Below are 12,541 nucleotides of genomic sequence, written 5' to 3'. Positions count from 1 at the left end.
CAGCACAGATCACGGATATTCATCCTCCTCGGCTCTGGCGCAACAGTGGAACAGTGTAACATATCGTACTTTCATGAGTGACAGTCCGTTCCAGTTTATTACGATCTGGGTTAACGGCGCATCGTCCACTCCTCTCCCTACCTTTGATTAATGTGCATAAATATGCCAGACTGCAATGGTGTATGGAGTGACATCTCTGGGGACGGGAATGGCAGCAGACAGTGTTTTCAGACGAATCAAGGTTCTGTCTGTTTGAAAACGTTGGCCGCAATTTCGTTCGCCGCAGACTGGTGGAGAGACATCACAATGACTGCATTCACAAAAGACATACACCGCCAACTCAAGGCATTATGTGTGGAGTGCTATTGGGTACAACTACAAATCACAGTCGGTGCGTGTCCAGGTCACTGTTACCAGTTTGACCTACGTAAATGGCATACCCTTTCTGCACGACGCCCCAGACACCACATATCGCTGCACGAACACGTGCTTTCTTCTTGTCACAGAATGTCAGACTGTTGCCCTGGCCCACCTGATCATTGGACTTGTCGCCAATTGAAAATGTGTGGGGTATGGTGAAAGGACGGGTGCTTCGCTGTGACACAATGCCAGCCACCAAAGATGAACTGTGGAACGAGGTGAATGCAGCATGGACGGCTATACCCCAGGACGCCATTCGCGCCTTATACATGTCGATCTCATCACACATGGAATAAATTATCAGTGCCCTTGGAGGACCCAGTGCCTACTAGGCAACGGGACACATGCCCACTCTGGGTGACTGAAACGCTAATTGTTTCAGCAGAACATACTAATGAACATGTCTTGTGAATAAGAACTTCCTGTTCTAGTCTTTCATGGTGTTCTGTTTTTTATGAACATGAATGTAGTTCTATCAGATAAAATGTGTTGATATTGTAAGTCTTCAATTATTTGAATTTCATTAACAGTGTAGTGCACTAGCAATCAAGTGTTAAAAATCATAGACCAATTTGTTAAACTTAGAACCTAAAAGACGAATGGGATGGATATGATGTATTTATTTCCGAATGTTTATAGAATATGACACCTCATCTTGCATAATTTCATCAATGAAGTATAAATTGTCACCTAAATGTTATTCATGTATATTAAGGATTAAACTTATGATATAAAAATAAGTTATGTTGAAAGTAATGAAAGTGGATGTAAATGATTGAGTGTTAATAATAGGCCTTAATGACATTGGATGCTCTATTTATGAAGGCAGATAGTGCTCAATGCAAATAGCCTAGCCTTGTCAAGTGACAGAATGGTACCATAGCACATATTTATGATCACTGAGGAAATAGCGTTGTTGTTTTTTTTTGCTAGTTACTTTACGTCGCACCGACACAGATAGGTCTTATGGCGACGACGGGACAGGAAAGGGCTAGGAGTGGGAAGGAAGCGGCCGTGGACTTAATTGAGGTATAGCCCCAGAATTTGCCGGGTGTGAAAATGGGAAACCAGGGAAAACCATTTTCAGGGCTGCCGACAGTGGGGTTCGAACCTACTATCTCCCGAATACTGGATACTGGCCGCAATAATTAAAAGACGTATCTATTTTATGCAAATTTTAAACCATTATTAGTCTGTCTTCTATAATGTGTAAAGATAGATTAACAAATCTTCTCAATGTCCTAAAGTGATCGTTCTTCTAGTTAATCGATCATGATTCTTATAGTGAGAGTGACATAAGTTCTCGAATGTTCATGAAGTTAAAGTTTTTAATAAATGATGAAGATACATAATGTAATAATCATGCCTAAATAAAATGATTAACCTCACGACCTTAAATTGGGGGGGGGGATTTGAAAGTAGGACTTGGCCAAGAGTGCAAGCTTAACCTAACGAGCACGGGTTCGACTTGGGGCCTAACATCGCAGGCCCTGGATTCAACCCTAGGCTTAATCTTACAAGGTCATGAGCTTTACAGACAAGTTAATGTCCAAGAGTACTGGCTGAATCTATCAGGTATGGATTTGTTGCCCGGTTTAACCTTACAAGGGCGTTATAGACTCGAGTTTGAGATTCGATCCCAGGCTTAACCTAGCTAGACAGGATGAGATAAGGTCCATGGGCTTCAAGAGCTGAACGTGGAACAAGATGGTGGTATGGGATTACGGAGATGGTAAAAGGTTTAATGCATGTGCATTATTCACAGGGACATACCTTTATATAGCTACCTCAAGGTCCTTAAGCTGAGCGACTGCAGAGTCAAAGATGCTAGCATGTAGGCCGATGCGTAATGTTCTGTTGGTATTTAGTGCTTGGAACCCCAATTTTCTTATTGTAACAATTCGAGCTCAGAGATTTGAAATCTGGAGGGTTATAGTAGCTTATAATACTGTTGATATCACTCAAGGGATTAAAATTTAATTGTTCAGAACTGGAAAAATATGTTCGCACTACATGTGACCGGGAACTGAATACAGAGCTCATCCCTTTGGGTTGCTGAGTATCCTGCTAAGTAAATGACTGCACACTGAAAGCGTCCATTTAATTCAAAACACCTAACGTTTGAGCTGAGAGAAATTAAAAATCCCCACACCGACTGGGAATATAACTCGGCAATCTTTCCCTTGGATTGCTGACTACCATAGTAACTAAATGATTGTGTGTTAAATCTAAAACACCGAACCTTTGAGCTACAAGGAATGAAAAATTCGCTGACCCGACAAGGATTCGAAACCGGGAATCATTTACTTGGGAAAGAAACAAGCGTGCTAACTAAATGACTGTACATTAACAGCTTATGTGTTTCACTAAAACACCTAGCTTTAGCCTTACAAGATTCAAAGGAAAAAATCACCAACAGAACTAGGATTTGAACATGGAGCTCGCTTGGACCCTAAGATGAAGTGCTATTTAAATATCTAACACCAAAAATTAAAACTTTTAATTCTGAGCAAAGAAAACAATCGCTGAATTGGGTTCTCAAACCTGGAGCTAACTTCAAATCAGAACTTAGGGTCGTAAGTTCACAAGAAGAAAAAATATTAAAAGTCCTCAACCCGACCCAGAATCGATGACGGGCTTTTCTTTCACTGAAGACTAAGTGTGAACGATTAGCACAAACTATGTCAATTGAATGTGGAAAGAGAATGCAACAAATTCTGTACTAAGTGAGGTCGTGACATATGTGCGTCTTAACAAAAAAAAAGTTTGATTCCAAGAACATTCTGATTAGACTTGGAAATATTTGCTGTGACATGAAATACAAAGTTCATTGTTTTTGCAATTAGCCTAGTATGCACATCTCAGCAAAAGAACATTGGCGGTACGAGCAAGTTGACTAGACCCCGAAGTAACTTATTTAGTAAGACAGGGAGTACAAAGTTTATTGTTCGCGCATTGAGCTCTAGGCTACAGATTTGAACCCTGGAGACGTGTAATTGCCTGCTGGTTTACATCACTTCGTAACTAACATTAGAGAAGCGAGCAAATAAAAAACTCACCAGGCCGCCTGGGAATCAAACTAACATAACAGCTAAAGGAATCAAAACCCACAACCTTCAGGACTAACACAAGTAATTAAACATTGTCAATAATATGTTTACGCAGACGACATACAGATATATACACATGCACATCATCGTGACTGCAATACACGACCTAGGAAGAATATGTAGGTGGACCGATGACCATGCACTAAAAGTCAATGCCCAAAAATCGCAGTGTATTCTTTTAGCTACCCAAAAAACCCACGCACGACTTACAGACATCCATACCCACTCAGTAACATTAAGAGGCACTCAGTTACAATTCAAAGACACAGTTAAAAACTTAGGGATGATAATGGATAAAAACCTTAGTTGGAACGATCATATAACAGGTATATGTCAGCGAGTGTTTTATTCCTTACATTCCCTTAAAAAGCTCAGAGATTTGCTCCCCCAAAATGTAAGAAAACTGCTTATCCAATGTATGGTAATGCCAATATTCGACTACTGTGACGTAGTATACAGTAACCTGAACGCCTCACTTTCCATCAAGTTCCAAAAGGCACATAACGCATGCGTTAGATTTATTTCAGATATACCAAGGTTTAGCCATATTTCTCCCGCATTTGATAGGCTTTCATGGCTACGCTTAACCCTAGAACTGCTGCAGGTTTTTCTGTCAAATGCTGCAGTAATTTTTCTCAACATACACCATGAAAATAAAATCATGCCTGTAATCGCATATTAATCCTAATAAATCCATATTATATGCCAATAGAAAGCTAAAAGACTGATCTAAATGAAGATAATACAAATAACAAAAAATATTGCCACGATTTCTACTTATCGTAAAATGCAATAAAAAAATTTTTTCGACAAAGGAAACTGTTGAGATATTTTGCTCAAATAAAGGAATTTGTGATAGATAATTTATTTCTGAAACATGATATTCTGAAAAGAACAAGTATTTTCTTACGTATTCCTCCACAGTTATCCACTTTTCATTTCGTTTGCACAATAAAACTCAAATTTTTATCGAAACGAATTTTGAGTTCTTTTCACGAATTTCGAAACTACGGTATATCTTAGGTCAATTTCTTCTTTCCTGTGTAGTGATCAAATTCCTTATAACAATCTGCAAAAATATCAACAGTTCACATTTATCCCTTCGCTGGTTTCTTCAAATATTGACGTACTGCCAATAATAACATAACCTGCACCGACTTGAACATCATTCCGGTCATCGGAAATTCGCATTACTTCCGAGGCACCTTGTACTTCGCTGTCACTTTCACTATTCTCGGGAATAATTTTCTCGTCGGAATTAAAACAATAACCACTGTCACCATCAGTATTGTCACTAAGATCTTCGAAAATCGAGCGCTTGATTTCAGAATCGTCAACAAAGCGGGCTGCCATCTTGATTCTAAGAACATGTGAAAGTGCTTTCACTTCTACAGCTAAATAAACTTGTCCAGACCGATGTTTGTGTTTCAAAGACTTTCAATATTGAAGATAAAAGTATAAATATTCGTCTGGTATCTATATTATTGCCATCTGGTGACCAATTATAAACCTACGGCGGAAGAACGACACCGTCTCTCAGAAAGACGATCGCACTTGACGGAACAGTGCACCGTCTTCCAGAAAGACGGTCCGCAGTTCTAGGGTTAAGAGAGCGACGAAATTTACACACTCTTTCCCTGTTACATCGTATACTGAACCTTAACACACCTGAATACCTTGGCACACAATTCCATTACCTAGCATCACCTTCTAGTATTCCTACCAGATCATCATCTACAGCAGTACTAAGCACTCCCATTCACCGCTCAACTGGCTACAGCAGATCATTTATAGTCGCCGCCAGCCGAATTTGGAATTCCCTACCTGCTGAAATTAGGAGCGTGTCAAACCACCTCCACTTTAAGAAACTCTGTCAAACCTGGTAATGAATAATAATAATTTCTTATAATATAGTAGGATTAGATCATAGCTAAGTATTAGATTAATTAAAACATTTAATTGATACCTTAGGATGTTAAACTGTAGATAATTTAGAGTATATTTAACTCTTCATGTAGGTGTATGTATGGTCGGACAGAATAGCAGGCTTCATAGCCTGAGTCCCGCCATATACAACAAGACAATAAATAAAAATAATAAATAAATAAACCTTCGAGCTAAGAGAAATTAAAAAATCACCGACCACACTAGGAATCGCACCAGTGGCTTCTTCACACGTGCATGAAACGAGCATGCTAACTAACTGACTGTACATTAAAAGCTTGTCTGTTTAATTGAAACACATCAAGTTCGACTTCCTTTCACGGGGTGGTGGGGGTCGTCGACAAGAAAAAAATTCGCTTTACGTCTTAATAACTACACTTGAACGTTTGAAAAGTTTGAAATAATAATTTTGAAGATCCAAGTTGCTGCCGTACTCAATACTCAACATTCATGCACAATAAGAAATATAAGGCCAGCACTTTAACCGCCTGAGCTACTCAGCTAGGCAATTAAACTATTAAGTGCCAAAACACATACACACTGATAATGATAATTGTACTGGGAGGTACACCTCAACCCCGTGCATTTAAATGAAGCGCACTGAAGAACGCTACCTATCACATAAAAATTGAAACAAGTAAAAAAGGATAGGGGAAACACACTGACTTAGTGACAAGACAACTACAATGAACATAATCATCAACAATACAGTTTGTTGCCATGGTCCTAGATGGTTGAATCAAGATCCCTGGACTATCCCAAAATGAAAACGTAATGTTCAAATTAATCTCCCAATTCCAAAAATGCCACTAATGCTTCTTACAGTCATGCATGGTGATCTGTTCATAATAAAAGTTGCAAGATTAAACAAGGTATAGAGAGTAGCTGTATATTGTTTGCGAATTATCTCACATTAATTCAACAATGGTACAAAAGTTTATTGGAGATCCACCTATTCAGTACACATAGCGTTCTTATAATTAAGATTTACATCTTGTCTTACTAATTTAACGGGACATGTTTCGCCCATTGCATGGGCATCACCACCCATGATCTCGTGCCTAAAGAATAAAAATCAGATTTTGAAATTCCCTGACATTTCCCTGTTTTCCAGACATAAAAACCAGTTTTTCCCTGACACACAATGACAAAAAATAAAATTATAAAAGGAGTTTCCAGCTATGACAGCAATATTAAAATACATTTTTAAAGCTTAACATCCAAAAAATAAATGAGCAATTAATGTGCAAAATAAATTTAGAAACTTGGAAGTTGAATTTATTCTAATTAAATTCAATTTAAGATTTTAAAAGAACTGATTACCATTACTGCTGCAGCGAACAAATTCCTTTGTCTAGAGACACCAAAGACTGTTGAGCTTCTGTTCTTCTAATTCTTTCAGCAACAAAGTGGCCACAATACCCTGGCTGCAAACACAAATTGTCCTCTGCCTACCATAGCTACCACAGTGAACTCTATCACTTATGACTCCACTTCTTCTTCTTCTACTTCCATTACAGAAGGTTCACGAGAGGATAGATGTCTACAGAATTACCTTTCAAGAGAGCAAGTAACCAAAGCTGACATTATATGGTGCATGCAAACTGTCATGCAACACCATTATTTACGAGCCAGTGAAGCTAGTGTACGTATGTTCCCTGTAATGTTTCCAGACTCTGAAATTGCTTCGATAGTTAAACTGCACAGAACGAAAGTTGCATATACAATCACTCATGGTTTGGCTCCGTATTTTCATAAACAAGTTCTTGAGATGTGTAGTAAGGACATACGTTTCACCATTGGTTTTGACGAGTAACTGAATAAAGTATCTCAGATGGGCCAAATGGATCTTGTAGTTTGCTGATTCAATCCTGATACTAATGAGGCATGCACTTCTTATTTTGATTCCGTGTTTCTTGGTCACTCTACCTCCTAGAATTTGTTACATGTTTTTTTGCAAGCACTGCAAGGACTCAATTTAAAGAACTCTAACAAATTTCAATGGTCCAAATGTTAATAAAAAGTTCCTTCAGGATATCGGTAATTTATTAAACGATGATCCAGATGCTCCTATTTTAGTGAACATTGGACCTTGTGGCTTGCATACTGTGCACAATTCATATAAAATGCCAGTAAAAGAAACCCAGTAGAATATTGCAGAGTTTCTTCGTGCACTTCACTTCTTGTTTTCATACGTTCCTGCAAGACATTATTCAGGTTCAAACGTACTTCCTTCGAAATACTGTGCTATAAGATGGCTTGAAAATTCGAAAGTCACTGAACGTGCTATAGATAACCTACCTAATGTTGCTAATATGTGGAATGGAAAAACAGAGGCAAAAAAATCCCAAACTGTAACAGCTTCAAAAGAGTATCTACTTCACTATCACTAACAAAGTGTACGCACTTCCTAACAATATCCGACACTAAAATAAGAATACGTACATTATTATTAAAAATAAAAGAAATAAATTATCTGCAGCTAATGACTGGCATAGGAAGGATGTTTTGGCTGATTGAGACCATGGTGCCAATTTTTGCGGAGTCACATTCTTCTCACTTGTCTTTGATGAACTATACTGAGGTATGGTACACAGACGAACAATATACTAACCAACACACGGACATAAATAAAATTACATCTACACTGAAGACTATTAAACCTATACCTTAAAAGCCGAGCCAGGTAGCTTAAGCTCATGGCGATGTATTGTAGACAATATAGTCGGCAGCCAGGTTTCAAGATTGCACTTAAACTATATAAGTCGATATGAATGGCGGCTTGGGAATGGTTGGATCAAGACTGAATACACAGAATCATGCTTCAAAAACTCCAAAACAAAAAACAACATTCATCTTACAATGTGATGTCACTTTATTTTAAATCTTGTTCTGTATTCACAAAATTACACGTGATATTACAAGCCACTAGTCATGCCTCAAGCTTCCGAACACCTTGCATAATAGATAGATAGATAGATAGACAGATATATAGATAGATTGATTGATTGATTGATTGATTGATTGATTGATTGATATGGTTTATTTTAACTGGCAAAGTTAGGGACACGTGTCCCTGTCTTACTCTTAACCAGTGAAATACATAAATAATATAAAATAAAAATTTCTGAATACTGAATTAAAAAGAGACAAACAAATTACTATGCTACTGTACTGTACATAAAATATCTATTATAAAACACAATCTAAATTTACATTTCCTAAGTATAATAATATAATAACTGCTAAAAAACATACAACGAATTGCAACAGTAATAATAATAATAACAATAATAATAATACAGACAAACCTAATACTTGCAATTAATTTGTCATATTCCAGACATATATTACACTAACAAATGTTATAATTTTCAGATTTTTATTGTTGGCCAAAAACATTAGAAAATGGGGATCGGGATAAGGTTAACTATGCAGGGAACCACAGCTGAGTACTCTCTAATACTATTGATGAATGATATTATAATAATTATAATAAGATGAAGAAGAAAGGCCAGGATGAGAAGGAGAAGAAGAAGATGAAAAAAAAGGAATCTGTTGCACTACAAGCTTGTTTCATAGAGATATTTTGAGCACATACTTTTAAATCTTCCCAGGTTTGATATCCCTCTGACCGCCTGCAGAAGGAAGTTTCATTCACAGATGGCCACAACAGTGAAGGAATTGTAGGTTGAGGATCTATGCTTAGGAATAGCGAGCAATGTCGAGCTCAGCGCTCTGATGTTTTTAACATGATGTTCAGGGAGACTGAAATTGTTCATACAGGTAGGATGGGGATTGTACGGTAAAGATTTGGTGCAATGAAGTCAGGGTATGCAGCTTTCATCTATTTTCAAGGCGTAGCCATCCGAGGTCGACGCAAAACTGGGTAAGATGATCTGAATATTTCAGATTACATATAAATCTTACACAGGCATTCTGTGCACATTGTAGTTTATCTCGAAGTTCAGTTTTCATGTCTGTGTAAACTACGTCACAATAATTGAATATTGGAAATATGAGGGCTTCAAATAGTTTCATCTTTAAACTGAACGGGAAAGTAAATTTGAAATTGTTTAATATGTGCAACATTGCAAAAAATCTTCTATTCACAGATATTGCCTGATCCGTCCAAGAGAAGTGCTGGTTAATGATCACTCTGAGATTGTTTACCCTCTTGCAAGAGGGTAAAGCTTCATACTGAAGTCATACATCAGGGATGGACATGTGGTAATTACTGGAAATAAGTCTTGGATGGGCAAATGCTATGATTTGGGATTTTTTGGGGTATATAATAAGTCCGTGCTGGAAAGACCATTTGCTTATGGCCTCTAGATCCATGTTAATTTGCTCAATTGCTTTCAAAACATCTGTTGGTTTTGCATGGATGTACAATTGTACGTTGTCAGCATAAATGTGACATTTACAATGTGTCAGCTCTTTAGCTAAGTCATTTACATAGACAGAACGACACGTTGACGTTCATGTAAATAGGCTCCCATCCATTTCAGAGTACTGTAGGAGAACTCTAGGCGATAAAGTTTGGATAGGGGCAACTCATGATCTACAGAGTCAAATGCTTTGCTGAAGTCCAATAAGACTAGAATTGTCAGTTTTTGCTCATCAGTAGCCTGCCTTTCAGTCATGCTTAGCAAGGTAGTACATTAACTGTGATTTCTGCGGAAGCCTCACTGGTGTGGGTCCAGTATGTCATGGTCGTTGAGATATTTCGTGATTTGATTATGCACCATGTGCTCGAGTCTCTTGGCTGTTATAGACAGTATATTAATAGGTCTGAAGTTACAGTTTATATATATATATATATTTGCCTTTATTTGTAGTGGCGAAGTTAGGACTCATGGTCCTCTCTTACACTTAACCACACTTCATTAACATAGTACATCTGAGAGCAATATTCATCATCTTATCTTAAAACTACCATTACAAACTAGAAACAAAATATGAAACATAGTAACATAAACTCTATAAATATTCTTAGTCATGTCTTAAACTATCGTTACAAATTAAAAGTTGATTGACACTAAATACCCTAAGCACAGTAAACGTACATTCATACACACATTCACTCTGCCAGATTCATTCAGCCTGGCGGCACATGTCGAGGAGATGCTCACGGCAAGACAACTTGAAGGAATTTAAGGATTGTATGGCTCTAATGTTGTGGGGGAGAGAATTCCATATTCTAGCTCCATTTGCAACAAAGGAACGGCTGAATGCTGCTGACCTGCTGAGAGGGATAGCAAGTGTACTGCCAGAGCGTGTATTATGCTGGTGGAAAGAGGATAGGAAATTGAGTTGTGAAGATAAGTAGTATGGGATATTCTCTTTTAATACTCGAAAGATTAATACTGCCACGTGGAGGTTTCTATATTGTTCAAATTTTAGAAGGGAAAGTTGTCGATAATAAGGGGTAACATGAACATCATAGCGTAAGGAAAAGATAAATCTAATACACGAATTCATAGCACGTTGTAATCGGTTTAGTTGTTCTCTCGTGGCATCAATTAGTACTACGTCACAGTAGGAAAATATAGGGAGGATAAGAGTATTTATAAGCCTAATTCTCATGTTTAGTGGCAGCATATTTTGATGATATTTTAGTGGGTGAAGGGACGCGTACACTTTTCTACAGATATTTGTAAAGTGTTCTCCCCAGTTAAGATTCTCGTTTATAATTACCCCAAGATTTCTTACCGAGTTTTCGTACGGAATAATTTTACCAGATAAAGTTAGTGGAGGAATGTTTTTGTTTTTTGCCGCACTGATTTGTTTCGTTTGCCCAACAATAATAGCTTTAGATTTTGATGGATTAATTAAAATACAGTTTTCATGAGCGTATGCACAGATATTATTTAAGTCAGAGTTCATATAACCTATTGCTTGATTGATGTCTGAAATTTTGGAATGGTAATAGATCTGCAGATCGTCAGCATACAAGTGGTATTTACAGTGTCTTAGCCGTGTCGATATATCGTTAATATAGATAACAAAGAGAAGTGGTCCAAGTACAGAGCCTTGTGGTACTCCTGACAATTTCATTACCCATTCAGATGACCTATTCTGAATAATTACGCGTTGTTTTCGTTCCGTAAGATATGAGCGAAAGAATTCTAGGGCTGTCTGTCCAAGGTGAAGCGATTTCAATTTAGCAACCAGTACGTCTATATTTACTGTGTCAAAAGCGCTGCTAAAATCAAGAAGTGTAAGTAACGTCACCTGCCTTTCGTCCATAGCGCGTCTCATGTCGTCTGTAACTTTCAGCAGGGCAGTGGCCGTACTGTGTCCCTTTTTGAAACCCGATTGTAAAGGGTCAAGTAGTTTGTATTTATTTAAATAGTCGGTTAATTGCACGTGTACTATGCGTTCAAGAGGCTTGGAGAGAGATGAAAGTATGCAAACAGGTCGATAATCTGTTATAAGTACAGGTGAGGAAGTTTTGGGAACAGGATTTATAATGGCATTTTTCCACATTTTTGGAAAGTGGCCACTTGTGAGGCACGTGTTGTATATATGAGTAATGGCAGGAAGAATAATGTCAATGATGTGTTGTATTATGAGTATGGGTATTTCATCAGGTCCTACAGCAGATGATGTAATTGATAATACCTCGCGTTTCACGTCAATCTCTGTGACTTCGCGAAATTCAAAGAATGGCCTATTTGGTGGTGGCTGGTTCAGAAGAGATTTTATAGTCTGTGATATTGTGCGTATTTCCGGTTTAATTTTTACTTCAGAAAAATGAGCATTCAATCTCTCCAGAGAGATGTCTGGATTACATGGCTGGGGCAAAGCTTTCCCAATTCCAATGGAACGAAGTTGTTTCCAAGTGTTTGACACATTTAAATTTCCAGCCAGGTGATTGTAAAAAGAAAATTTCTTATTTCGAATTATTACTTTAATTCTATTCCGAAGTTGTCGATACTGTTCAAGCGCACTGGAAGAGTGTGTGCGTCTGTAGAGCCGGTGTAACGCGTCACGGTGAGACATCATTTGTTTAATGTCATCGGTCAGCCATGGAGAAGGAGGTCCGGAGACTTTGGCCGTAC

This window comes from Anabrus simplex, chromosome X (assembly GCF_040414725.1).
Source record: "Anabrus simplex isolate iqAnaSimp1 chromosome X, ASM4041472v1, whole genome shotgun sequence".
NCBI classification, from domain to species: domain Eukaryota; kingdom Metazoa; phylum Arthropoda; class Insecta; order Orthoptera; family Tettigoniidae; genus Anabrus; species Anabrus simplex.
The sequence above is the reverse complement of the archived record's forward strand: the minus strand, read 5'-3'. Positions refer to the sequence as shown.